The sequence below is a fragment of the Bos taurus genome, chromosome 13, assembly GCF_002263795.3.
Source record: "Bos taurus isolate L1 Dominette 01449 registration number 42190680 breed Hereford chromosome 13, ARS-UCD2.0, whole genome shotgun sequence".
Lineage (NCBI taxonomy): Eukaryota > Metazoa > Chordata > Mammalia > Artiodactyla > Bovidae > Bos > Bos taurus.
Genome location: NC_037340.1, coordinates 61909082 through 61935630, shown reverse-complemented (window position 1 = coordinate 61935630; position 26549 = coordinate 61909082). Strand labels below are relative to the sequence as shown.

Here is a 26549-nt window from a genome sequence, read left to right as displayed (position 1 = left end):
ACTAGGCGTTTAGCACTTCCTGTAGTGATGTCAGAGCAGGGCTCCCCTTTGAGTGGGTGAATGGCTCCCCGTCCCGGTGCAGCATGGGTCTGGCTCTGCTGCCGTCAAACACCATGTCCCGAGACAAGGCTTTGGGAGTCGTTTCATTCGCTGCAGCATCCCTCTGACCCCGAACAGTCTGCCAACAGAAGACACCTGTAGTGTCTGCACATCATTCATGAAGGCTGGAATGGAAGATAAACCCAATTGTAAATAACAGCAGCTGGGATGAATGATATTTTATGAATGCTGAACAAAGCTCTACATCTAAAATCTCTGAGTGAGAAGAACCTAAGAATTCGTTTTTTTCCCAGCATTAGGTATCCAGGAGACACTACAACAGTAAGGCGAGGAGGACATTTTCCCCTCCCTCAGCTTTGAGCAGACAATGAACAGGCGGTGGGGTTTGTTTGTGAAGTGGACGGAATCGTGTTACCTTTGTCCAGTTGTGTTGGATTAATGTGCTGAGAAATGGGTCTTTCTCTGCAGAGGATATTAGGTAATGTGAAAATCTAATAATAATGTTCATGCATACGTGCCGAAGTCACTTCAGTCATGTCCAACTCTTTGCCACCCCATGGGCTGTAGCCTGCGAGGCTCCTCTGTCCATAGGATTCTCCAAGCAAGAATAATAGAGCGGGTTGCCATTGCCTCCTCCAGGGGATCATCCCAACCTAGAGATCAAACCCATGTCTCTTACGTCTCCTGCATTGGCAGGGGCGTTCTTTACCACTAGCGTCACCTGGGAATTCCAATAATAATGTTCACAGGAACCAAACAGAATATTGACGTCTGATCCAATGCAGTGAATATTTATTATGGTGTCTCAACATGTGGGACATTTAGGTCCACCCTCCCGGGACCTCCATCCTAAGACACAAGATCCCCCACAAGCTGTCATTTCGGTGGCCACAAAGAGCTGAAAATAGGCGAGGGGCACCCGATAAAGTCAGGTTTTTTCCCCCCTTATTTGGGAAAGCATCATGAAGATATACAACTGAAACCACATTTAGTTTTACCGATGACGAATGTGTTTTCTTGTAGGGGGCTGGGTGTGAAGATCTCATGAGATGTGGACTGTCATGAAGAATGTTCCAAAGCATTCTTCTGATAAGATGGGGTCCCAGGGAGGGTGCAGGCCACACTCATAAGGGTCCCAGGGAGGGCTGCAGGCCACACTCATAAGGCCAAAGATGGGGTCCCAGGGAGGGTGCAGGCCACACTCATAAGGGTCCCAGGGAGGCTGCAGGCCACACTCATAAGGCCAGAGATGGGGTCCCAGGAGGGCTGCAGGCCACACTCATAAGGCCAAAGATGGGGTCCCAGGGAGGATGCAGGCCACACTCATAAGGCCAGAGGTGGGGTCCCAGGGAGGGCTGCAGGCCACACTCATAAGGCCAGAGGTGGCCAGCAAGCGCACCCCCAGCCGCTGACCTTTCAAATTCCCTTTCAGCACTGTGTGCAAGATGAAGGGCAGTGTTAGGATCTCTTCATATAGACACTGGTTTTGTTTTCTGTCTCATTTTATTCTATTTTTCATACTGAAAAAAAAATTACACAAATACATCTGGCCTCCGTCACCAAAAAACAAAAGCATGGTGATAAAAATCACCATCCTCCCACCACCTGGATCACTGAATATTTTGGTGTTCAACCTTCCAGACTACTGAATAGAAAACGGAATTATCCTGTGCGTACCATTTTACAACCCGCTTTGCTTTCCTGTATTATTCAGTCTCTTTACTCTCCAACCCTTGATGTTTCCACCTACCAGATAAGCTGATCTTATAATTCTCTTGTCACTCACTCATTCCTCACTCGTATCCCCCCCATCCGTCTATCCATCCATCCATCATGCACCTGAGCTGGCAGGTGCTAAGGAGACCATGGTGAACAGTCTCTCTGCCCTGCTGCCTCTCACAGTCCAGTGAAAGAGACGAGGAAAATCAAAATCAACATTCTGGGGTCTGTAGAAGCGCTTAGAGGTGGGACAGGGAAGCAGAGTGGATGCCGTTTCAGGTACCTGTTCTGTGTCCAGCCCTTTACAAACATCGCCCCTCACCCTCCCAGCTCAACAGGGTCACGTTATCATCCTCATCTTGCTGGTTTCGTAGCTGAGGCTCAAGAAGTTTCCGTATTTGCTCAAGGTCACACAACCGCTAACATGAACTGCAACTCAGATCTTTTCCATCCAAACCTGTGCCCCTGCCACAGCCACATGCCCTGCTTCTCCATGGACTTCTTGGGTGAGGGTGTTCTCCTTAGAATCCGAGGTGGTGGGTCACCTGGGCCCTGATCACCGGGTCGCTGGCGGGGCTAGTGGAGAGAAAAAACGTCCTTGGCAGAGATGCTGGCAGAGCAGGCAGAGAGCTTTGTTTGGCTTGGGAACTGGGAGCCGCCTGACATAGATGAAGCTTAAGGAAATGTGGGAAGGAGGGGTTTGGTAGGGGGCCTGGGTGGGGTGGAGGTCTCCCCCTGCCTTGTGAATGCCCAATTACCTGCTGGGGTACATATAGAATTTGATATCCATGTTATAGGGGATATGAACCTGATCTTTCCTGAGATCACAGTGTTTGAATCAAGACCCCATTGTAGAAATCAGATCCAGATCCCAAGGAGAAAGACAAATCATGTGCTCCTTCCCCGACACACACTTTCATTTTATAGAAGCAGAGACTGGGACCCCGGGAGGCTTAGCAACTTCCCCAGGGCAACCCCTGGCCACCCTCCCTCCCCAACTCCTTGCTCCTTTCAGAGTGGGAAGCCTGTCAGCACCTTCCTTCGCTTCCCGCCTCCCTCGCTTCAATTCTTTCCCGCCTCCCTCGCTTCAATTCTTGGAGCAGCACTAATGTCCCGCTAATGGTTTTAATGGTTCTCGCAGCAGTGTGTGAAGCGGCGCAGCGCTCCATTGTTTAAACCCGCGTGATGGAGGCTCTTATTTGTCTCCATTAACCTCTGCCTCCCTCTCCTCTGCAGCTCTCCCCTGGCCCAGAGTTTTCCCTGGGTCTTGGAGGTTGGGGGAGGAAGGGCAGACTTCCCTCCCCCACCCCCTAGATGTGGGGCCTGCAGGGTAGTCCCTGCCCAGAGAGCCGGGGGTCCCCTAGAGTACTGGCCCTCCTGCTCCTTTCAGGAGGCGGTGTGGAGCAGCACTGCTCTCAGCCAAGATTCCAGCCCACCCACCAAAGACCCTGGAGTGACAGTCCCAGTTCTGCCTACCGGGTGTGTAACTTGGAGCTAGTCACTTCACCTCTCCGGGCTCCTTGTGTAACTTGGAGCTAATCACTTCACCTCTCTGGGCTCCTTTTTCCTCCTCCTGTTGTTTAGTTGCTCAGTCGCGTCCCAACCTCAAGGACTGTAGCCCGCTGGGTCCTCTGTCCTTGGTATTTCCCAGGCAAGAATATTGGAGTGGGTTGCCATTTCCTCCTCCAGGGGATCTTCCCGACCCAGGGATCGAACTCAAGTCTCCTGCTTGGCAGGTGGATTCTTTACCATCTAAGCAACCAGGGAAGCCCTTTTCTCCTGTTACTTGAGAGTAATAACAGTATAATATCAGTACACCTCACAGATTTAGCCCAAGAGTTAAATGACACAAAGCAGGCGCAGTGCGCAGCACAGCGCTGGGACACCTTAGAAGCACAGAGGAAGCCTCAGTGACCTCTGGTGCTGTTGATGGCAATCTTATTATGCCAACTTGATTCAGTAGACACAGTGAAGGACCTTGTCCAAGATTGTTCTTGGGCCACAAAGATGAATAAGACAGCATAGCTGGTCTCCAGGAGCTCTTCTTAGTAGAGAGGACAAGACAGTGGCCATGGAACTGTAATCCAAGATAAGAAAACAGAAACAGGAAGAGACCAGGAACCTGCCAGGTGGTTCAGGGGACACTCGCTTATTTTAAAATGAGATTTGGACCAGCCCAGAAGGTCCAGGTGAGGGATGCTGAGGGATAACAGCTCTAGGAGGACCTGGGCTGGGGAAGGCCAGAGCCAATTTGGGAAAAGGGGGAGAAGGAAGAAGAAAGAGGAGGCGAAGGGACTCAGCACATGTGCCTCTTAGAAGGGAAGTCACGAGAGAGCCCTTTCCCCAGCCAGCACCGGGGAGCCAGGCGAGGATTGGGGGCAGGAAAGGAGCACATTCCACGTGTGAAACTTTCTTAGGTTCCCATCTTCCTTAGTGGAGAGGGAAACAAGCCCACTCTGAAAAGCTCTCGACATTCACTTTCTTAATTGTGGCAAAATGTGAAATGTGCCACTTTAATCATTTTAAGTGTATAGTTCAGTGACATCAAGTACATTCATGATGTTATGCAATCATTACCCCTATTTCCAAAATTTTTCATCACCCCAGACAGAAACTCTGTAACAGTTAAGCAATAATTCCTCCCACCCCCAGCCGCTGGTAACCACTGTTTCACTTTCTAAATTTGACTGTCCAAGTACCTCTTTTAAGTGGAATCACATTATTTGTCCTTCTGTGTCTGGCTTATTTCACTTAGCATGTTGTTTCCAAGGCTCATCCATGTGGCAGCATGTGTCAAAACCTCATTCCTTTTAATGGCTGCATGCTATTCCATTGTATAAATAGACCACATTGTTGATTTCCGTTCATCCGTTGGCAGCCATTTGGGTGGTTTCCACTTTGGGGCTAGGCACATTTACTTTTTTAATCTTTTAGACCAGGCTGTGGGACAGGGAGGGATTAAAACAGGGATCTGCTCATTCTCTCTCTGAGTCCTCATCCCTCTTTATGGCTTGCTTTTCTCATGGACATACTCAGGCTTCTTCCTGCTCAGAAGGGCCCCCCTAAATGGGCAGACCCAAAGAAGAAGCACAGCTGATGGGTCACAGTGAGATCCTGTCACTTGCTTAAACAGTGCTTGACTCGTAGGACTTTCACCTGTGGAGAACCTGCAAATGCCGACTCTGCACCCAGATTTATTTATTTATTTTATTTTATTTTTAAACTTTACAAATTGTATTAGTTTTGCCAAATATCAAAATGAATCCGCCACAGGTATACATGTGTTCCCCATCCTGAACCCTCCTCCCTCCTCCCTCCCCATACCATCCCTCTGGGTCATCCCAGTGCACTAGCCCCAAGCATCCAGTATCATGCATTGAACCTGGACTGGCAACTCGTTTCATACATGATATTATACATGTTTCAATGCCATTCTCCCAAATCTTCCCACCCTCTCCCTCTGCAACAGAGTCCATAAGACTGTTCTATACATCAGTGTCTCTTTTGCTGTCTCGTACACAGGGTTATTGTTAGCATCTTTCTAAATTCCATATATATGCATTAGTATACTGTTTTGGTGTTTTTCTTTCTGGCTTACTTCACTCTGTATAATAGGCTCCAGTTTCATCCACCTCATTAGAACTGATTCAAATGTATTCTTTTTAATGGCTGAGTAATACTCCATTGTGTATATGTACCACAGCTTTCTTATCCATTCATCTGCTGATGGACATCTAGGTTGCTTCCATGTCCTGGCTATTATAAACAGTGCTGCGATGAACATTGGGGTACACGTGTCTCTTTCCCTTGCACCCAGATTTAATAGCTTGATGACAGCCTCCCCTAGTGGCTCAGTGGTAAAGAATGTGCCTGCCAATGCAGGAGACGTGGGTTCAACCCCTGGGCCTCAAAGATCCCACATACCACAGAGCAACTACTGAGCCCAGCCCATGCACTGAAACTAGAGTAGCCCCAGCTCTCTACAACTATAGAAAAGCCCATGCAGCAGTGAAGACCCAGCACAGCCAAAAATAAATAAATAAGATTATATGTAAACTTGATGGCAACAATGATCTCCTTCTTCCCCATCCTCAGGCTGCCCGGAAGCCCAGGCAAGGTGTGAGCTCAAGAGAGAAATAGCAGAATGGAAACTTTGCCATGTCTGAGGATTTAATAGTCTTTTTAGGAAGCAGCGGTTCTAATGTGTTTCTTTTGTTCTTCTTATTTTAATAGTAAAAACAGCCAGCTAGACTCAGTTTAGGTAATCCCAATTTTGTTGGCAACATCCAAACCATCCTAGTCAGGGGCCAGCTGTACAGAAGCCTTCTTCCCTCCATTAGGCCTGATCAGGGTGTTGATCTTGGCCATGCCAGTGTCATGGAGCTTCTTCACGGCCTGGTGCTTGTTTTTGGCCTTGGCATCTGCAGTGAACCTGGTGTGTTGTTATCCCCTGCCTTATTCATGGCTGACTTGGTGTGAGGGGAAACTCGATGATGGCATAGTGCTCAAGCTTGTTTCCCCTAGGGGTGCTCTTCTGAGGACATTTGGCTGTCTTCTGAGCTGCAGTGTTTTGGGCTGTCAGAAGTTGGGTGATGTCCAGATCTTTTTTGTATGGCTGTGGACACCTTTCATCGCTACTTTTTTGGCCTTTAAAGTCTTTCCTTTGGCTTCAGCTTCAGGAGGGGCAGGGGCTTCCTTTACCTTCGACACCATCTTCATGAAAAAGCTGATGTATTTCTTGAAAATTAAGCAACAATCTTCATAAAATAAAAACAGAATGTAGAACTTCTAAATAGCTAGAGAAAAATAACAGAACCAAAGAAAGTAATTAAAGCAACCAAAGCAAGAGTAATTAAGTGAAAGAATAAAAGAAAAAGCAATCAAAAAGAGTTGTAATGAATGGAAAACATAGATAAACTAACAGGAACAAGATCGAACACTAGTAAATCACAATAAATGTAAATGGGTTAAGTTCCACTAGAAAGAGTCAAAAATGCGCAAATGAGGTTTTTTAATGGTAAAATCCTCTTGGTGTTTATAAAAGACTTTTTTTAATGACAAAAAAAGATGAAAACATAGGGAAGAAAGGGAAGTACTATTAATGTCAAACAAGTTCAAGGCAAAAAAAAAAAAAAATTAAATAGGGCAAAGTGAGATATTTTATGCTGATTGAAAGCACAGTTTCCCAGTAAGATTTCAGAGCCTCTTGACTTTGGAGGTCTGCCCTTGGGGAGGTTGAGACCTCTTAACCTCAGACATCTGCCTTGTGCAGAGGTGAAGGAAGACAGTAGGTCCTATGAGTAACTTGGGCTTCACTGTGAGAGGCTGCATGTTTCTTTCCCAGCCATCAGCATCTTCTCATCATCACTCTCTTCACTTCACCTTTGCATTTTTAATTTTTTAACCTATTTTTTATTTGGAGGATAATTGCTTTATAGCACCTTTGCATTTTTTTGCTGCTATCTTGCTGTAGCCACTTCTCTAGACCAGTATTTTCATACTTTGAGCATCAGTGTCTACTCTGTATAAGTCTGCTGCTGCTGCTAAGTCGCTTCAGTCGTGTCCGACTCTGTGCAACCCCAGAGACGGCAGCCCACCAGGCTCCCCCGTCCCTGGGATTCTCCAGGCAAGAACAGTGGAGTGGGTCGCCATTTCCTTCTCCAATGCATGAAAGTGAAAAGTGAAAGTGAAGTCGCTCAGTCATGTCTGACTCCTAGCGACCCCATGGACTGCAGCCCACCAGGCTCCTCCGTCCATGGGATTTTCCAGGCAAGAGTACTGGAGTGGGGTGCCATTGCCTTCTCTGCTCTATAAGTCTACATAGAATAATATGAGGGGTGGACCCTGTGGGACTTTGAGAATGTTGAATCTGCTGCCTTCACTGCCTCAATTTAGTCCCTCTCCTCTCCTCACTGAGCTCACCCACTGAGATATGCTGGGGCCACTCTCTCAGCCCCCACTGTTACTTTTATGGAGCTGAGTCAAGGGGGCTGGGCTTGCCCCATGAGAACCCAAGAAAGGCCTGGAATGCCACTGGCACCATTTTCAAAATCTGAGAAGCTGCAGCACAAACCTTTTCCCATCTCCAAAAGTCCCTGGCACTGCAGAAGGTTTGTACTGCGGCGAGAAAAACACAAAGCCACTGAAATACTGACCTTGACCAAGGCTGCTGTTTGGATTTCTGCGGGCAAAGAATGATCCTTGGCACATTGCTGCTGTGAGAAGATGTGCGAGGGTAGTGGCTGTTCTCAGGTTCTCTCCTGTGCCCCTTGGTCCCCCCAGGGCAGCTAACCCTCAGAAACAGCTTAGCAAGTGTTCATCTTTTTTATTTACTTGTAATCATTTTTATGTTTATCAATAAAATATATATCTTAAAAATCATATAGAAAAATGGCAGATCCTGTCCCAGCCTCCCCACTTCAATTTCTACCCATCAGAGACAACTTCTTTTCTTCCTTATTTTTTAGCTATCTCTTCTAGTATTCATCTCCTATTTCTAAAAAATGTGTTCACACTGCTAGTTCTTGATTTTTTAGTTTGGACTATTTTGGTTACTGTTGTTTAATTTCTTGCTGGAGGAGATAAATATGTACACAATCATACCCTCTCATAAACACATGTATTATTTCTCCTTTTTCCATCCCTCAATATTATCCATACTTCCCTATTTAGATAAATTATTGTATTTATATTATTATGACTGTATAGATTTTTCATAAATGAGTTGATTAGCACACTATCATTACATTTCCTTTCCTTTTTTATTTTTATTATTTTTTAAAATTATTTATTTATTTGGCCATGCTGGGTCTTAGTTGCGGCATGTGGGATCCAGCTCCCTGATCGGGGATTGAACCTAGGCGCCCTGCATTGGGAGCCCAGAGTCTCAGCCACCAGACCACCAGGGAAGTCTCTCCTTTTGTAAAATAATTTAACTAATTCGTGTTTGGCTGTGCTGGGTCTTCGTTGCTTGCACAGGCTGTCTCTAGTTGCCGTGAGCAGGCCCTCTCTTCACTGCGGTGCGCCCGCTTCTCATTGTGCTGGCTTCTCTTGTTGCCGAGCGTGGACTCTGGGCACATGGGCTCCAGAGCACAGGCTCAGTAGTTGTGGTGCATGGGCTTAGTTGACCCTTGGCATGTGGAATCCTCCCGAACCAGGGTTTGAACCTGTGTCCCCTGCATTGGCAGGCAGACGCTGAACCACTGGATCATTAAGAAAGGCCACATTGTCTTTCTTTGATTCCACAGAGTTAGCCATTGCCTCTTTTTTCCCAGCCGCAGCCCTCTGTCTTTGATCTTGCTCCTGGTGAGCATGTTTTGTCATGTTTATTTTTATGTACTCACACTTATCAGTTTTTTCTCTAGTAGCTTCTGCATTTGAGTCTTAAAAAGGCTAACTCCACTCTGCCTCTGTGTCCTCAGTATTTTAGTTTTTTAATTTTTTAGAACAGTTTTAGAGAAAAACTGAGAGGATAGAGCAGAACTCCCACTTTATCCCTACCACTTTCCCCTTATTAATACCTTACATTAGTATGATACATTTGTTACAATTAGTAAACCAGTTGTTGTTGTTCAGTTGCTCAGTGGTGTCAGACTCTTTGTGACCCCATGGACTGCAGCACGCCAGGCTTTCCTGTCCTTCACCATCTCCTGAAGTTTGCCCAAACTCATGTCCACTGAGTCGATGATGCCATCCAACCATCTTATCCTCTATTGTCCTCTTCTTCTCCTGCCTTCAATCTTTCCCAGCATCAGGGTCTTTTCCAACGAGTTGGCTGTTTGAATCAGGTGCCCAAAGTATTGGAGCTCCAACTTTAGTATCAGTCCTTCCAATGAATATTCAGGACTGATTTCCTTTAAGATTGAGTAGTTTGATCTCCTTGCTGTCCAAGGGACCCTCAGAGTCTTCTCCAGCACCACAGTTGAAGGCATCAATTCTTCGGCGCTTTGTCGACTAAAGTTTATAGTTTATTTCCTTAGTTTTTACCTCCTGTCCTTTTTCTGTTCCACAGTCCTTCCTGGGATACAGTATTACGTTTACCTGTCACATCTCCTTAGGCTCCTCCTGTCTGTAACAGTTTCTCAACCTTTCCTTGATTTTCATGACCTTGACAGTTTTAAAGCATCCTGGTCAAATATTTTGTAGAATTTCCTAATTTGTCTGATGTTTTTCTCAATGTAAAACTGTGGTTGTGGTTTATTAGGAGAAAGACCACAGACAGAGGGTCGTTTAAAAAAAAATTTATTGAAGTATGGTTGATTCACAATGTTGTGTTTAATTTCAACAAAGTGACTCAGTTACACGCCCACACACGTATTATTCTTTTCGTATTCTTTTCCACTATGGTTTATCACAAGGTATTGACTATAATTCCCTGTACTATACTGTAGGGCCTTTTTGTTTATCCACCCTATATATAATAGTTTGTCTTTGCTAATCCCAAACTCAGAGTGCTGTTTTTACCACGTTTTTCTTTTCTGTTTCATCAGGTCTTAGTCACAGCACCCAGACTCTTCACTGCAGAACTCAGGCTTCTTTGTAGTTGTGGTGCCCGGGCTCCAGAAGGCTCAGGCCCAGTAGTTGTGAAGTGCAGGCTTAGTTGTGCTGGGGCACGTGGGCTCTTAGCTTCCCAGAGATCAAACTTGCGTCCCCTGCATTGAAAGGCGCGTTCTTAGCCACTGGACTGCCAGGGAAGTCCCATACCACATCGTATTAAGCGTACATACCGTCTCTGTGATTCATGACTATTGGTGTTGCCTTGATCGCACCTGGCTGACCTAATGTGTGTCCGGTCTGATCAATGTAAGGTTATTCTTTTACCCCCTTCCATACTGTACTCTTCGGAAGGAAGTCAACCATATACAGCCCACAGCTAAGGAATGGGGTTTATAATTTCCCTCCTTGGGAGTGAAGTATCTACATACATTATTTCAAATTCTTTTGCATGGGAGGTTTGTCTCTCCTTCCTCATTTATAAATATACTCAATCATTTATGTATATGGCTGTTTATTCTTGGCTTTGTGTTATAATCCTGTACTACTGTATCTATTTTGATGCTCAAACTGTTCCAGCTTCGCCACTGGGAACTCTTTCAGTTGCTTCTCGTGCTCTTTTGACACACCCCCATCGATGGTTTTTGTTGGTTAATTTTTCATAGGATATTTTTTATTTTTTAGTGTTTTTTACCTTCCACTACTACAAGATGCTCCAGGCTCATCTTGTATATTTTCTACCCCAATCCTAGAATCAGTTGTATCTTCCTTTCATTATAGAATCACATTTAAAAAAACCAAGATCTGGGTGCCAAGTATGCTTATTGCTACTGGGGTGTCCTTTCTTTTAGACCCTCTCCGCTGACACAGCAAAAAAATACACGTTTTCATATTTGATCTTTGATCCATTTGGAGCTTATATGTATTGAGATACGTATCCTCCTTTACCCTTTTGTGTCAACATCATTTATTAAAGAATCTATTTGCTTCCCACTGATTTGAAACGCCGCCTTTATAATTTACTGAATTTCCATCTGAAACAGAATCTACTTCTATCCAGTCCATCGGTTTCTTTGTCTATTCATGTGCCAGCTCCACACTGCTTTAAATGTCGAGACTAATATGTCTTAATATCCGACACATCTCATGACTAATACGTCTTACTATGTAGCAGGAATGGTTCCCTTCCTTGTTGTCTTTCTTTTTAGATGTTTTCTTGGCTTGAAAAAGAGTTACTTGGAAAAAAAAATGTCTAATGCCTAAAAAACTTCATACACCATTCTTGATGAGGGAAAGACACTGTAGAGGCACCGTTGATGTGGCCACATAAGCATGAAGCTGGGACACGGACCACAGGCCTTTCTGTTCACCCAGAAAACAAGCTGGGCTGGGGGCCAGGAGGATCATGGTCCCTTGAAGGAAACTGGGAGCTAAAAACATCAGTAGCCCAGCGTTCCCAGCCGCCTGAAGATGGTGACAGGGAAGACAGGACATGTCTATTATTTATTTATTTATTATTTTTGGTTGCACTGGGTTTCCCTGCTGCGAGAAGGCCTTCTCTGGTTGTGACAAGTGTGGGCTGCTCTCTAGTTGCCGTGCGAGGGTGTCTCACTGGAGTGGCTTCTCTCGTTTGTGGAGCATGGGCTCTAAGGCACGTGGGCTCAGTAGCTGCGGCACCCGGGCTAAGTTGCTCCGTAGTACGTGGGATCTTCCCAGACCAGGGATCGAACCCGTATCCTCTGCATTGCAAGGCGATTCTCAACCACTGGGCCACCAAGGAAGCCCCCAGTGGGCATTATTTAGTGAACATTAAGTCACTATTTCACTGACAGTCCTTGAGCGCTTTCAAGAAACTTGCTGCAGTCTCCACATACTCTAAGCAAATGAGCACTATGGCTGTTATGCCAGGGCAGCCTGGGTTCAGAGACATCTGTGTCTGTCTTCTTTCCTCCTGCTTCCCTGAAGGAATGTGGGAAAGCAGCAGAAAACAGCCAGCACCCTGTCTTGAAAGCCAGTTAGTTGCCTGACGCAGTTAGTAGATACCCCAGACCCCAACAGCTCATTGTCCCCATCTGCTCCTAAAGTCTCACTCCCCTTCCAGGCTACTGAATCCAGCCCCGTGCACACGAGGATGCCGACGCAGCCTTTCAACCTCATTATCTGGGGGAAAAATGCATGCAGTGGCCATAATTTACTGGTGTAGGCAGGAGAGCTGCCTGGTGCCTGGAGCAGAGTCCTGCATGCCGGGCCAGCCCTGGGATGCTTTTATCTGTGTCAAGGGAAAAGGTGGGGCAAGGTAGAGGCGTCTCTCCCCGGCTGGGCCAGGAAGAAGCAAGTCAAAACATCCGTGTAGTCACTGAACCAACTGCCCACCTCGACTGCCCCTGTCCATTCTGGATCTGGCCTGCCTGAGACCCAGAGGGGCCTTGTCTCGTGGCTGAGTCCCGTTATTGTTGTTGTGTTTAACAACGGCACTCGTGACTGCAGTTCTTGGAGATCATCTAGGACAAGGGAGATATCTTGGGCAGGGCGGTTTCTCCATTTCTATTTTTTAGTCACATGTTTTTGAGAGCGAGACCCCTGGTGGCTTTTGGAGCCTTCTGCTTAAGGCACCGCAATGCAGGCTGCTCGGCTCGGGTGGGTTGTGGCTCTTACCCAGCATCTTGACCTCCTTGACCCTGCCAGCCTGATGCTTCTTCTCAGGTGGGGCCCAGACAGGTGCCAGCGCCCAGCAAAGAGCTGCTCCAGGAGACCTGACCCCTCCACCCCTTGGTGGGTGCGTGGGTGGACAGCCTGGGCTTTGTAACCAGACCTAGAAAATGCAGGAGGGTTCCCGACGCTTCAGCAGCTGATGTCTGGAGATCAATTAGAGATAATGGCTCTGGGTGGACTCGAAGAAGCATGGCCAAGATTTTTCCAGGTTGTGATTATGTTTATCTCATTACCGGGTGGCACAGCAGTGTCACACTGTGAGTTTGTGCTGGCTGCCTCGTTTTTGCTCATAGGGTGACCAGCCGCTGACCCCTGCTGGGCTGGGAGCTCCCCCTCCTCCACCTAGACAGAGGAGGCAAGGGCCCACAGCTTCTGCTCACAGCCCTCCAGACCCTTGCCCTCCCTGTAACCCTGTGTTTGTATAGTTTTTTTTGTTGTTGTTGTTAGAAAAGCTTTTAAATGACGTTTATTTTTATATATCAGTAATGTTAAAAAGTATATATATGCTTATATACTAGCAATAAAAATTCGAGCTATAATTTTTAAAAATCTCTCTCTATAAAATGTATTTTAAAATTAAATAGTGTATTCAACAAATTGCACTATGACACTATGATCAAATGTAGTCCTGAAACTATATGTCACTAAGTTTAACTTTCTAAATACTGTCTCTTTGAAATGAAGGAATTAGATAAGCAAATTAACTTTCTTTGGTATGTTTTTAAAAAATCTTCTCCTTCATTGATTCAGACATCATTCAGATTCCTTCAACATCCCAGACACTGTCCTGAGCACTGAGGCTACAGCAGTGAATGAGACAGACAAGGAGCCCACTCTCAGGGAGTTCACAGGCCATAAAGATGACAAGTCAAGAAGAAAGAAAAGAAAAAAAAAAACAGATATGCAAAAGTGAGAGATTTGGGGCAGAGAATTAAAACTGAGACCACTGATAGTCTGTCCCTCTGTGTGAGAAGGCCTCTCTGAAAAGATGGCATCCAAGCCCAGACCCAAATGGGAAGAGGCGGCCGGTCCCGTGGAGGAAGGGCTTTCCAGGTGGAGCAGACAGCGAGTACAAAGGCCCTGGGGAGGGGACAGCAAGGGGGCCAGGGCAGGGGAGCACGGGGCCCGCGTGCCTGGGAGAAGCCCGAGGAGCCTGCAGAGGACAGCAGCCTCTGGCCCGCCTGTCACATGCGTGGAGAGCCTCAGTGTGAAGGGCAGAGGCTTCACTGGAGGTGACAGCCAGGAGGGATGAGCAGCTAGGAGAGCCGCCACTCTGACCCTAGGTGTGGCCCTGCCCCAGCCAGCCGTCTGACTTTCACTTCTCCCTGCTGCAGCTTCCCTGTTTCTGGAACAGCAGGTTGGGCCAGACTTTGGTGGTTTTCAAAGTTTGCTTTGTGACAGAGGAACTCCTTTCTTCAAGAAAACTCTTCTAGGAAGGAAGTTAACATGTTGAGGGTCAGCAGGAAGCAGGTGTGCCACTGGCAGAGATGGGAAGGGACCCCCGGAGTGCTGCCCAACCTGCCCTCCTGCTCCCCACCAGCCTGCCTTCAGCAGTCGGTCACAGGGCCTGGACAGCCCTGAGCTGTGGGCTGGGGCGCTGCACACAGGCAGGAGAGAGGCCCAGCCCAGCATGACCACAGGCAGCCCGGCCCCAGGCTGGCCGCTCCTATCTCTCCGGCAGCTTCCTCCTCAGTAGCCATGAGTGACAGAGCCCATGCCGCGCCAGCCCCATGGTCGCTTTAAGGCTTGGATGTTTGGAATGGCTCCAAGTGCCTCGAGAAAAAACAGAGACAGAAGATCTGCTTTAACTGGAACACTGCTGTGGCTTGGGGAGTGCCTGGCACACCTGTGCAAAGCCTGGCACCTCTCCCCCTGCTGAGTGCCCCCGCCACACCACAGTAGCCATAGCAGTTGCCTCAACACAGCCCTGGTCATCTGTCTCTTTGAGTTTACACTAGAGGAGAGGCCACATGGGAGGGAGGCCTTGCTGTCTAGTCCATCCACAAACAGGAGCCCTACGAATCAGACAATGATGCCTTTGACTACTGGGCCAGAAGCTCAGCTGGCCGTGAAACAAAACATGAAGGTTTTTTTTAACACCTGAAACAGAAAGAGTGCAGGAGCAGCTGTTGGTAGTAACGTCAGTCAGGTTGGGTTGGTGTCTCTGTGACGCTGTTGGCCTTTTCCTCATGCTTGCAAGTTGGTAGCTATTGCTCCAGCCATCTTGTCCACAATCAGGGTGAGAGGAAGGTGTGAAGGGGTGGCATAAGCTTAGCTCAGCAAAGCAAAAACACTCCCAGAGAGTTGCCAGCAGACTTTGGTTATAACATCTCATTGGCCAGGGTCACATGGCCACCTTCAGCTGCATGGGGGTACTGGGAAAGAAAGAATCTCACTTCCTCCCCACTCTGTAGTTGAGACGAGAAGGGGGAAGTACTGAGTCTGGGTGTCAAGTAAGTTAGTCCACAGTACCTGCCGTGGCCTTTGCGCCATCAATTGAGCTTGACAGTGCCTTTGGGTGTTAAGTTCCCAAAGGTTCGGACAAGGAGAAGAATAGTAAGAGAAGGAAACAGAGGGGAAGCAGGGAGAAAGGAGGGAGGAGGGGGTAGCGAGGAGGGGAGCAGGTCCCCCACAAACAACATGGGGGAACTGAGGCTCGGTGTCAGGGAGCTCAGGAAGCTCGTAGGAAGTCACAGTGAGTGGGAGGGAGAGCTGCGTTCCCTCCCAGGTTAACGCTGTTATTTCCCAAGGGATGGGCGGGGAGGTAGTGGGGAGAAGGGAAGGGAGAAAGGAAGTGATGGTGAGGGTAGGGCCAGGCTGAGGGCCCTGCAGCAGCAGCTCCATGAGTGCTGGCCCAGGTCTGCTTATCTCACCACCGCAGTCGTTCACCAGGGTTAGGCCCTGGCGCACAGTAGGGTCTCAGTAAATGTTTGCTGACCAATATCTGTATCATTAATTACTTATCTTTCCTATCAACATCATTATTAACAATAGCTAGGCTTTGGGCAGGTGTTCTACACCAGGCATCAGTCCGCACCCTGCAGGCTTCCCTGCGGTTAAGCCGCACAGCAGGCAGCCTTCAGAAACAAGCTTCTGTTACTGTGCCCCCATTTCAGAGATGGAAAAACTGAGACATGGAGAACTTGCCTGCCTGAAATCACACTGAGGAAGGGCCCGAATGCAAACAAAGCCCATCGCCTACTCTCCTGCTCTACCCCTACCCTAGAAGCTGACTCAGCCACCAGAAAGGCCTCTGTGCACCAGCTCTGGCCCCAAAGCCTTGGTTGCCACATACCCCCCCAACACACCCACAGCTCCATCATGGAGGGATTCAGGGCTGAAATGGGAAGTGCCACCTGTGCCAGTTTCAGAGGGACCCCACTGCTCCTCCGGTCACCTGCTGAGGAGCAGCCAGAGCTGCAACCCAGCAGACCCCAAGGCTCAGCTGCCTTCAGGGGCTGCACGGAGAAGCCCACCGTGGAGCAGCCCCAGCCCATTCCCAGCTCCCAGCCCAGGGAAGCCTCCACTCACCCAGCTCCAGACTTTCCCTGGAGGGCTCCTCTCTCTGCTCTACTGGAGATGGGTGAAGCACAGCACTCCGTAGTCAGGCTCAGGGGTCCCACCTGGGGTCCACCACCTGCTCTGGAAATCAGTGCACCCTGTTTCAAACCCCAGCATGGCCACTAACTTTTGGTTCTGTGACTGTGAGCATGTCCCCTCGTCTCTGAGCTGTTGGTGACTGGATGTGTCATTTAATCTTCCTCCAAGAGTCCCTACTCTCCATGTGCAAAGTGGCAATTAATATCACCCTTGTTTGGTGAAATAAGGTCGCATAGCCGAGCACCCAGCACAGCGCCCAGTGTTATGTGGGTCGTGGTAATTGATTACACTGACCTCGGTCATAGTAACTGGCCTTAGCTTCTTTCCCCCTTTTTCAAATTTAATGGAAGTTTAACACACGTACAGAAAAGAGCACATATCATTAAGTGGATGGCTTAGTAAATTTTTACAAACAGAATCCACCTGTTGTGACCAGTACTCACATTAAGAAATAGAACTTGGTCAGCACCCCAAAGGCTCTTTATGTCCCCCTCTGGTCACTAGTCCCCAGCAAGGGTGACCACTCTCCTGACCTCTGATAGCGCAGATTGCTTTTCTTTTTTTATTCATTTGGCTGCTTCAAGTCTCAGCTGCGGCATGTGGGATTTTCTTTATGTCATGCGGGATCTTTCACTGTGGTGCCTGAACTCTCTAGTTGCGATGTGCAGGCTTAGTTGCTCTGCGGCATGTGGGATCTTAGTTCCCCAACCAGGGATTGAACCCAAATCCCCTGCGTTGCAAGGTGGATTTTTAACCACTGGACCACCAGGGTAGTCCCTTTTGCCCACAGCATGAGTTTGAGAGGGTCCTCATGTCCTGAACCGCTAGTCTGTTCTTCCCATTGCTGAGCAGTACTCCACAGCACATGGACCACCCTCGTCCGTTCTGCATGGACACGTGGTGGTTCCCAGGGCAGAGCTGCTGTGAGTGGTGCTGCTATGACCATTCCAGTGTGTGTTCTTCGAGGACCATCTGAGCTCGTTTTTGTCCCTTGCACATGTAGGAGGAGTATTGCCACTGGGGCTGGCCTTGGCTTTTTGGCTGAGCCTCTCCAGACGTGCTGCGACAGAAAGGAGGGGAGGTAGGTTGCCCTTCTCTGGGGAGCTGTGAAGTGGGGTCTGCGTTAAGGGGGGAGTGCACTTAACTCGGAGCTCTGTTGTAGACCTCAGGGCTGTGCTGGACAGAGGGCAGGGCGGAGTCCTGAGCAATGCATTGGTGAGTCCCTACAGGACCCGACAGGGCCCAGTGCAGCCTGGGACTCTGCCATCTAAAAGCCTGTCCCAACCCCTGAGAGCTCACGGTCCAGTTGGGGAAGATGTATAATGCAGGAAATGGGAAGGACCACAGTGCATTGTGACATCAGACTGACAGAGACCTGTCACCAGAGCCAGCTGGGCTGTCTGTGAGACTGCCACTCTGAGTTCAGAGGGGCCTACATCTGGCAGGGGTGGAGGATGTCTTTGTTGATTGCCCAAAGTATTTTTCTACCTAGTGAACACCCATGTATCCTTCAGTGACCAACTTAAATGTCACCTCCTCAGTGGACCCTCCAGGATCCACTGTGTCCTCACCTACTAGGTACTTCCTTCCTAGCGGGCCCTGCACCTGCCAAGTGCAAACTGAATACATATCCTGTGACTAGAAACTTTGTGGTCCTTTGTTTAATTTCTCTCTCCGACTGGCCCGCAGGCTCCGAGTAGGCTGACCTGTGTTGCTATCATATGGTGCCTGGCATGGGGAGGGGCACTGTACATATTTGTGGGGGAAAAAAAACATGTTTGGAAGCATGCTTGATCAAAGGCTTGCAGGGGATCACACGTGGGTGATTGAGGGACAGAAGACGTGAGTCTGTTGGACGTGTAGAGTTCACAGTTTGAAACAAAAGGCTCTCAGGCCAGCCGGGCCGTGGAAGCCCTTAAAACACGAGGCCAGAGAGCTCTGACCTGAGTCTGCCAGCAGCAGGAAGCCATTGAAGGTGTGGAGTAGGGGAGCGTCACAAACAGGGATTAATTGACGGCATTTTAAAACAACATATTTCTGAAAATGCGGTTGATGAAATCGTTGTTTTTACCTTTGTCGTGGTTGTTAGGAAACCGCATTTTGACAAGTCAGGCTCTCAGTTCTGTGCATCATGGGAAATTTATCTGAATAGGGAAGGTGTGCGGGAACAGTGTGGGACAGCTTCTCCTGGATTTCCACAAAGGTGTTAAACTGACTGTGAGCTGGCAGCCAGCTGGGCAAAAATCAGTGCGTGTGAGGAATAAACGGACAAGCTGAGTTACTGCCCAGCCTGAAGACCAGGTATTCTGAATCCAGGCATGGGTAAAGCCTGGAGCTTCTAGCCGCGCTCCTATTCCTGCTGGAAAGCCCTCTCCACTGGCCACCTGTCACATTCCTCCAGCCTTCTTTGGTTCAGAGTAGATGTCACTTCCTCCAGGTGTTAGTCGCTCAGTTGTATCCGATTCCTTTGCAGCCCCATGGACTAGAGCCCATCAGGCTCCTCTGTCCATGGGATTCTCCAGGCAAGAATATTGGAGTGGGTTGCCATGCTCTTCTCCAGGGGATCTTCCTGACCCAGGGATTGAATCCAGGTCTCCCACATTGCAGGCAGATTCTTTACCGTTTGAGCTACCCAGGAACCACCCGCTAACAGCCCCTTAATCAGAAACACCTCCCCCATGTCATAACTGTGCTGCACCTAGAGCACTGTCTGCTGTGGGAAGGGATTAACTGTCTCTATTATGCTGGGGGAGGGACAGTTCATGGTGGGCATAGAGGTGAGTGCTGGTTCTACCAGATATTAAAATATATTCCAGAGCTATGCTGTCGAGACAGGAATAGACAGATCAATAGAATAGGCAATTCCCAAAATAATGGGAAATTAGTATTCTATAAACATGGTGCTTCCAGTCAGTGGGTGAAGATGAGTTATTTAAAAGATGGTATTGGGACAGTTTGGATAGCCATTAAAAAAAAAAAAACAGAATAAGCTAGAGCTTTGCCACACTTCTTTATTTTTAAATTGGAGTATAATTGCTTTACGATGTTGTGTCAGTTTCTGCTGTACAACAACCAGCAACAACATCAGCTATGTGTATACTCATATCCCCTCCCTCCTAAGCCTCTCCCCTCCCCCTCCCCACTCCTCTGGGTCATCAGAAAGCGCTGAGCTGAGCTCCCTGTGCTACATAGCTTCCCGCTAGCTATTTTACAGGTGGTAGTGTGCGCATGTCAATACTGTCTCAATTCGCCTCACCCTCCTTTTCCCCTGCTGTGTCCACAAGTCCATTCCCCACGTTTGTGTCTCTACTTCTGCCCTGCAAGTAGATTCACCTGTACCACTTTTCTAGATTGCATGTATATGCATTAATATATGATATTTTCCTCTTTCTGACTTACTTCACTCTATGTGACAGACTCTAGGTTCATCCACATCACTACATACTACTTAATTTTTTTCCTTTTTATGGTTGAGTAATATTCTGTTGTGTATATGTACTATATCTTCTTTATCCATTCATCTGTCAATGGACATCAAGGTTTCTTTCATATCCTGGCTACTATAAATAGTGCTGCAATGAACACTGGGGTACATGTGCCTTTTTGAATTATGATTTTCTCAATTTCCCTCACTTCTTATATGGAGATAAATTACATATAGAATAAAGATTTAACTCTAACGAAGCTATAAATGCTCTGGAAGAAAATATGGGTGAATTACATTTATAATCTTAGAGTGGAAAAAAAAAAACACCTTTGTTTTGACCTGAAATCCTAAAGCCCTAAGGGAAAAAAACTAACTGGATGATATAAAAATGTAAAATTTTCATGGCAAAAAATCGCATTGTAAACAAAATAAGAATAACAAAAAGAAAACATATTTGCAAATTTTATAACAAAAGACTAATATCCTCCCTTTCTAAACAGTTCTTACAAAAAATAAAAGACCATAACCCAGTAAAGGTCAAAGAATATGAATAGATTGTTTAAAAAAAAAATTACATGTGACCAGTAAACACATGATATGCATAAATATAGGCTCCCATTCCCAAATGAAGAGGGCAAAGAGAGACACCATTTTTCACTTCTCAGATTGGCGAAGATGAAAGAGGTTGCTGATAACAAGCGCTGACAAGCGTGTAGTCAAATGGGAGCTGTCGGGCGCGACTGGCCGCTGAGGAAACGGGTGCAGCGGCATCTGTGGAGAGGCTGCCGGCCAGCACTGTGAGGAGCAGCCTCCTGGTGCTGACGACAAAGCTGCTGCTGAAACCAGCACCCCTGTGGGGGAAGGAGCAAGCTTGTGTTTTATGACCTGACCTCAGAAGTCACAGACCCTCAATTCCACTGCCCTGTCCATTGTGCCGGGGGACCCAGGGTGTGATACTTGGAGGGGAGACTCATCTGGGGACAGCTGGGAGGCGGGCAGTTTCTAACGCCAAAGGGGAAATTTTGGTGTCAAACACATTAAAAACACTATTTTATTATTCACTTCGTAGATGAGGAAACCGGTGCCCCAAGACCTTGTTTGGTGTCACAGCCAGAACTGGAACCAGTCCCATTTGGCTAAACTCTTTCTAGTCTACCTCCGTCATGGTCACCCCCAAACCACTCCTGATGTATAATAAGATAGAATCTAATCTCCTCTGATCTCATAATTTAGACTGCATGACTTCCTCGCTCTTAGAATAAAAGTCCCATACCTCGCGGTAGTGTCCAAGGCTCTGAGTGCTGGGCCCTACATGCCCTCTCCCCCTCCCCTCTTCCCAACCTCCCCCTCTCTCTTACCAAGTCTCTTCCCGACTCAGGGCCTATACACTAGCTGTTTTCCTCTACCTGCAAGACCGTGCCCCCAAGTCTTCACCCAGGTTTCAACTTCCACCATCCCAGGGTCAGGGCCCATGTGGGCTTTCTCAAACTAAGAGGGGCTTCCTTGACTACTCAGCCCAGAGCCCACCTTGTCTCCCCTGTGTGCCCTCCACCCCTCACCCCCTCATCCTCCGCTTCTCCTTCACCCCATCACTACCTCATCCCATGTCTGCAGGATCCAACCAGGAGTCAAACTTCGCATTCCGTTATTAGTCTCGTGATTGAGAACTGTCAGACTGATGACAATGAATCTTTGAGGAATCCAGGACACTTGTGGAGAGTCTCTGTCTTTCAGTATTTCTTGTCTCGTTGTCTCTTCATGATCAGATTCAGGTTAAGCATTTTGTGCAGGAGGACTTGACATGGGGAGAACTCAACACAGGTGATGCTATGTTCTCACTGCATCCCTTCAGGAGGTGAGCACACCATTTCAGGTGGGCTCCACGTCCGGGTCTGCTGATTTGATTGCTTAGTTGGGGAGTGTCTGCCAGCCTTGCCTTGGTGCAGGTACATGTGTCTTTTATAAGTAATTTGCAGGGAAAAACATTTTTGAATGCACTGAGATGCTTGAATAGTATCTATTCTGGTCACGATAAGATCCTGTTATTCCAAATCACGAACTACTGGTTCCCATGGTCGGGTCCCTGCTCCTGGAGCATGCTCATTTCATATGGGAATCTGCCTGGAGTGGTTTGCTGCTTAAGAAGCTCCACAGAGCAAATGCCACCATTTACAAAGGCACCCACTGTACGTAGAGCCTGGAGGGGACCTGAAGGCAGTACTGCATCCTTAAGCAGACCAGAGTAGCCTTTCTCTGTTGTGGTCTCTCACCAGACTGTGGCTGGAAGAAGAGACATATCACCAGGAGAATTAGTGGTCAAGAAACTAGGTCATGCCATTCCTCGTTGGGACCCATGCTGTGGCCACTTTAAGGAGATGCGCAAAGACGCTGAAAACAACCTACACAAGGTTACTCAAGGAGTAGGCAGCTCCTGCAGGAATTAAAGAGCCAGGAGGTTTCTGCAGGCTTCAGCACACAGGAAAACTCCCCTAATTCGCAGTGCTGCTCAACAGCCAGGCTTCTCCAGGGCCCCCAGCCACTTCCTGTGGGTCGAGTGGGGCTGGGGCTGTTTTATCTCAGGGATGGTAAATGAGTTCACATTTCATGCCTAGAGAAAATCACTGCTCTGCCCTTCTGGGCGGCACTAGCTCTCTTATTCGTCAGAGAAGAGGTAGGTTATCTGGGTTCAATTCCGCCTTTGAACACCAGTTGGATCTGGGTTTATATTTCAAGCCCAGATGTCCACCATTGCTGTGAAATCATGACTCAGGCCAGAAGTCAAAGGTCTCCAGAAATGTGGGGGGAAGAGATGGGAAATCCTGGGCTTAAATTATGTCATTTGCAGAGTGAGGAAGGGCAGTTCCCGTGTTGAAAACAGCCACATTTCCCTGTATGAATTCAAGAGTCATGGCCACTAGTTAATTCTAAAAATCATTATCTGTGTGTGGACGTTGAGGCAGTGAAGTTTCCAAACTGTCTACCACCACAGAGGAGGGGACGTTAAGATCTCATGGAGAAAAGAGGGAAGAGAACTGGTTTGAAAACACATTTGGTTTTAGGGATGAAAGGTGCTAATGAGTAACATGCTTAGAGCCTCTTTTAAAAATAAAGTGTGGGTCTTATATTGACAGTGAAATCTTAAGCGTGTGCAGAAGGAAGTCTGTGCTCTGTTAATTCGATGTGTTGTCATCTTTTTATTTTTCTAATGGGTGAATACTGAGCCCTGAACCTGTGATACTGTATTTCCAACTCGTACCTGTAGAGGGAGCCTTGTTTACCTCGGATTGTTCACAATGCAAAGCTTTCAGTGGAAGAAAGAAAAAGGCTTTTTACAGAGAAAAAAAAAAAAAGTTGGAGGGTTAAAGGCAGTCTGTTTCAAAATTGCAAACAATCCCGCTGGCTGTCTCGTTTTCTCTTCTTCGCTGGTTTCCCTGTGAATGAATTGTAGCGTAAAGTCAGTAGAAATTGCCCTTCCTCTTTGGATGCGACCAGAGGAATCAGGAGATGGGATCGTTACTGGTGTTTGTTTTTTTTGTTGTTGTTGTTGCTATTTCCTCACAGAATTCCACGAGGGCAGCTCTCCAACCCCGTTAAAACACAGGGTTTTTCTGAAGGCTGACCTGTTGGAGGGTGTGGATTTGGGGAGGGGGAGTCTGCCCCTGACCCGTCTTCTCTGTTGGGATCTAATCCTGCTTTGGGGGCGGGGGGGCGTCTAATTCTGCTGTTGGGGTACGAGCGCTCTATGTTCCAGGCTGAGTCTAAGGCTGCTTAGAGGTCCGGGGTCCCCCACCCCCGCGACGACCGGTGCGGTCTTCTCCTGCACCCAAGGTGGACGAGGACAGTCTGCGCGCGGCACCGCATCTCTGATCCGCGCGGGTCTTCCCCTTACTGCGATGCTGTGTCTGGACCGCGCGCTCCCGGGTCTGGGATGGAGCAGCATTCTTGATGTTATCCTGTTACTTTACAACTGTATCCTGCGCGTCTTCAGGAGCCCGCGCAGGGTGGTTTAGGGGAGCACAATGACCGGCGGGAGGGGGAGCGGGGACGGATCCGGGAGCAGGCTGGCGGCGGGCGCTGGAGATGGTGGAAATGTTTGGGTCGCACAGGTGAGCGCAGCCGGACTCCGAGGCGCCCGCCAGTAGGGAAGGGGAGCAGGGGAGGGTGGAAACTAAGTGGTGGGAAAGAGACAAAGGAAGAGTGAAGAAGCGAGATGGTGCGGAATAGAGGAGGGGGATGGGAGGGGGCAGCGAGTGGGCAGCAACGCCGAGGAGCCCGAGCTTGAACTTGAACGAGAAAAGGTGGGGGCCCAGAGGCTGGGGGGCGGGCAGCACAGAGCCGACCACATGCCTGTCTTTCCCAGACCCGGGGCTCGCTCTGAACGCCGGGGGGCCCAGCCCTCTGGCCCAGCAGCCCCGCCCAGCGAGTACCCGCGTCCCCTGGGAACCAGGGGACGCGTAGGGGTCGAGGGCTGCTGAAGGCCCAGGGTGCCGAGAGTTCCTAAAGGTGCCTGAGTCACTTTCTTTGGGTCAAGCCTCTCCTCTTCTGGCCTGAACGCGGATAGCCGACCGCGCGCCGCTCCCCCAACCCTCACCCCGGACTCGAAGACTGGGTCCTCCGGGAGCAAGGGGCGGGCACAGACCCCATCGCCTTCTTTCCCGGGCTCCGTCCCCCGCAAGAATCTTCCTCCAAGCGCTTCCCCCTTAAGGGCGCTCACCCCCGGGAGCGCTCGGCGGCGCGTCCAGCGCGCCCTCATCCCTCCCCCTACCTGGCCCAGCACCCTCTCCTTCTTCCTCCCCACTCCCCTCCCTCCTTTCTCCGCTCTCCCCCTCCCCCCGCCCGGGCCCACTCCCCCCGCCTGCCCGCCCGCCCCTCCACCTCCTCGGGCTGCTCCTCCTACTCCCCCAGCGTGAGCCCTCCGTGCGTTCCCCTCCCCCCGGCCCCCGCCCCGTGCCGGGTCCCGCCCCCCTCCCCCGCCTCCCCGTGCCCGGTGCCCCCCTCCCCCTTCCTCCCTCCCGGCCGCGGCGCCGCCGCCGCCGCCGCCGCTCGCCTGGGCCCTCCCCCCGGCCACCCCCGCCCCCGGGCCGGGCAGTGACGCGCCGCGGCGGTGCCAGCCCCTCTCCCCGGGCGGCCGCGGCGGCAGCAGCAGCAGCAGCAGCTGGAGCTGGAGGGCTGTCACCGCCGCCCGCCCCGCTCACTCGCCGAGCCCGACCGTGCGTCTCCGCCTCGCCTCCCGCCCAGGTACGGAGTCCGGCCCGGATCCCCGCGATCCGGCCATTTCCGGGCCCCCGGGCCGCCGCCCCCCTTCTCCCGCCGCTGCGGCCGGCCGTTGAGCTGCGGTTAGGGGGGCGGGAGACTGGGGGGGTTCCGGGGAGGGGGACGCGGGGGAGCTTCCTGCGCCGCGGCTGAGGAGGGGGGCGCGCGGAAGCGGCTGCGCCCTGGGCGGAGTGGGCTCGGGCGCGGGGCGGGGGGCGGGTAAGTGGGACCGAGTGGGGTGGGGGCAGTGAAGCTTGCACTCCGGGGGCCGCGGGGCTCTCGAGAGGGGCGCCCGGCCCCGAGTGCGGGGGGCTGCCGGGCGCACCCCACTCCCGCGCCGTGCGCGCCGCCGGTCCTGGGGGGCGGTGATTGTGTGCGCCGCGCCGCGGTATTGTGCGGCGGCCGTACGGTTTGCGGCGGGCTCGGCACCGCGTCCCGTGGAGGCAGGCATTCGCAGGCGGCGGGGTGGGGGCCGGGCTCGAGTGGCCGCCGCCGAGGCCGTAGCAAGAAGGGAAGTGGACTGTTTGGAGATGTGAGGACGGGAAGCGTTGAGTGGCAGGGAGGGGCTCCCTGCCTCGGCGCGGGGAGTTGAGACGGGATTTGCAGAGTTGAGCCCACTTCAGCAGACCCCCGCACCTCCCTGGACCAGACCTGGTGCCCCTGTCAAGTGAATGATCGGAGCAGAAGCTTAGGGTATCGGCGGCCCCTGTCTTAGGGGCATTCCTTACGAACCGGGGCGCATGGGTCGGGGGCAGCTGGCCAGAGCCTGGGCGCGCGCCCGGGTTAAGTTGGATTTACACCTCCGTCCGCCGCTCTCGCTTCTCCGAGGCTGGACACTTTTTCGGGCGGCGGGGGTTGGGGGAGTGCAGTTCGCGTTTTTATTCCAGCCGCTTGGGTTCAGAAGTGACCCCCACCTCCCTACTCCCACCTGGAGCCGCGTTTGCCGGAGTCCAGTCGCCCCTAGCGGGCCGCGCTTCCTGGGGGAAGTTCTCATTAAGCCTCGCTAATTAGCATTATTCCTGGAGAAAGGTTAAGGTTAGACCGTCCTTTTCCTTATCGGGAGGCCCATCCCCTTCCTCCCGATTCCCTTCTTCCTCCCTCCTCCCCAAGAGCACAAAAGCACAAAAAGAAAGTGTGAAGAGGCGCAGATCAATGGAGAAGCCACAAACCCATTAATTCAAATGGAACCTTTTTCCCCCCTCTAAAACATTGATTTTTCTTTCTGTCTGCTCTGAGGGGAGATTAATAACCTCCTGATTTCACCTGAAATGGTGTTTGGACTCTG

At 49.9% G+C, this 26549-nt stretch overlaps 1 protein-coding gene across 5 annotated transcripts in view; it reads left to right on the top strand.

The window, feature by feature from the left end:
* The window catches only part of NOL4L (nucleolar protein 4 like), a 131334-nt gene that overhangs the window by 69996 nt on the left and 34789 nt on the right, over nt 1-26549 (top strand). For 2 of the 5 annotated variants that reach the window (XM_025001192.2, XM_015474266.3), the window contains exon 1: nt 25120-25249. The exons of the other annotated variants lie outside the window; for them this stretch is intronic. The gene's annotated coding sequence lies outside the window, so the exon portion shown is untranslated. Of the gene's footprint in view, nt 1-25119; nt 25250-26549 lie in introns of those variants that run through there. 5 annotated transcript variants of the gene reach the window in all.